Below are 2,204 nucleotides of genomic sequence, written 5' to 3'. Positions count from 1 at the left end.
GGGGAAGAAGAGATGGACGGGATGGGGGAGAAGGAGGAGGAGCAGATTGGAGGGGGCAGGAGGGGGGAGGAAGAGATGGAAAGGAAATTGGAGAAGGAGAAGGAATAGAAGCAGGATGGAGAGGGAGGAGGAGAAGAAGGAGGAGCAGGATGGGGGCAGGGGCCGGAATGAGGGAGGAAGAAGAGAGAGATGGGGTGGAGCAGAAGGAGGAGGAGGAACAACAAGAGGGGGGAGGGTGTGGAGATAGAGGAGGGCAGGAGGAGGACGGGAGGAGGAGGAGGAGGAGGAGGAGGAGGAGGAGGAAGAGGGGAGAGGAGATGGATAAAGATGGGGGGAGGAGATGACGGAAGGTGGGGGAGAGGGTGGAGGGGACAGGCGAGGGAGGAAAGGGGGGAGGAGCGGGGAACGAGCGGAGGAGGAATTGGAGGAAACGTAATAAGGAGACGTAAGAAAAAGGAAGAGGGGGGAGAGCTGGAGAGAGAAGGAGGAATAAAAACAGCAGAGGAGATGAACTAGGGAAAGGAATAGAGGAAGAAGAAGAAAGGATGGAAAAGGAAGAGGAGGAGGAGGAGGAGGAGGAGGAAGAGGAGGAGAAGGAGGAGGAGGAGGAAGAGGAGGAGAAGGAGAAGGAGAAGGAGAAGAAGGAGAAGAAGAAGGAGGAAAAAAAGGAATAGGAAGAAAGAGAAGAAGAAAAAAGAAACGAAGAATTTTAAAAAATGATCCTGACGTTAAAGAAGAAGAAGAAAGAAGAAAAGGGAAAAAAGGAGAAAAAAGCGAAACAAAAGGGGGAAATGGGAGCAGGGACATGGGAGAAGAAGGAGGAGCAAGGAGAAAGAAGGACATGGGAGAAGAAGGAGGAGCAAGGTGAGAGAAGGACATGGGAGAAGAAGGAGGAGCAAGGAGAGAGAAGGACATGGGAGAAGAAGGAGGAGCAAGGGGAGAGAAGGACATGGGAGAAGAAGGAGGAGCAAGGAGAGAGAAGGACATGGGAGAGGCAGAGAATTGGTGAAAGAATAGGAAAAGGTGAAGGAGGAAGAGGAGGAAGAGAAGAAGGAGACTGAAGAGGAGGAGAAAAGGAAGAAGAGGAAGAAGCGAAGGAGGAGGAAGAGAAGAAGAAAGAGGAGGAGGAGGAGAAAAGGAAGAGCAAGAAGAAGCGAAGGAGGAGGAAGAGAAGAAGAAAGAGGAGGAGGAGGAGAAGAAGGTGGAAGGGAAGGAACTGAAAGAGAGTACGAAGGGGAAGAGCGAAGGAAGAGGCGGAGGAGAACAGGGAAGTGAGACGATTAAGAAGAGGGGAGGAAGATAAATAGGGGGAAATGAGGGAGCTAAAATAGGGAAGAACTAGAGAGGAAGATTAAGGGGAAGGGAAAGGGGAGAACAGAGGGGATGGAGTAACTAGGGAGAAATCAAAACAGGGAAACGGAGGGAGAGGGAGAGAGAGAGGGAAGAATGAGACGAGGGAGGGAGAAAGAGGGAAATGATAGGGACAGGCGATGAATAGGGTGAGGGAGAAGGAAAGACCAAGGGGAGAAGAAGCAGAAGTAGAAGCAGAAGAAGAAGAAGAAGAAGGAGAAGAAGAAGAAGAAGAAGAAGAAAAAGAAGAAAAAAAAGAAGAATAGGAAGAGGAAGAAGAAGAGGAAGAAGAAGCGGATGAGAAAAAAGTGAAGAAGAAGAAGAACAACAACAGCAACACAAAAGAAAAGATTGGAAGGGAGACAGAGAGAGGGGGAAAAGGGGAAATGGTTGGAGGATGGAAGGGGGATAGGAGAGAGAGAGAGAGAGAGAGAGAGAGAGAGAGAGAGAGAGAGAGAGAGAGAGAGAGAGAAAGAAAGAGGGAGAGAGAGGAAGTGGAGGGGAAGGAAAGGGGAAGCCCTCATGCGTGACTGAAGGGCGTGAAAAAAATTACCCCAAAGCCACGGTAAAAAAACAACGAGATTCCCCTTTAGTACGGAGATGTTACATCATCGCTCGATTTACTTCCATATAAACATGCGACATATATCCAAATACACTCAAATGCATCTAAATACATCACCCTCCCCCCCTCCATTCTGAAAGCGAAATACAATAGAGGAAAAGGAAGGAAAACAAAATTCGAAATAGTTATTGATTTTCCCCCTTTTTTCCTACCGGCGGCGCGACGGCTCGGCTCGAGACCATGCATGACAAAAACGTCTAACAGAAATCTAATTAATGATCACAGAGGC

The sequence above is a fragment of the Penaeus monodon genome, chromosome 1 (genome assembly GCF_015228065.2).
Source record: "Penaeus monodon isolate SGIC_2016 chromosome 1, NSTDA_Pmon_1, whole genome shotgun sequence".
Classification (NCBI taxonomy): domain Eukaryota; kingdom Metazoa; phylum Arthropoda; class Malacostraca; order Decapoda; family Penaeidae; genus Penaeus; species Penaeus monodon.
The sequence above is the reverse complement of the archived record's forward strand: the minus strand, read 5'-3'. Positions refer to the sequence as shown.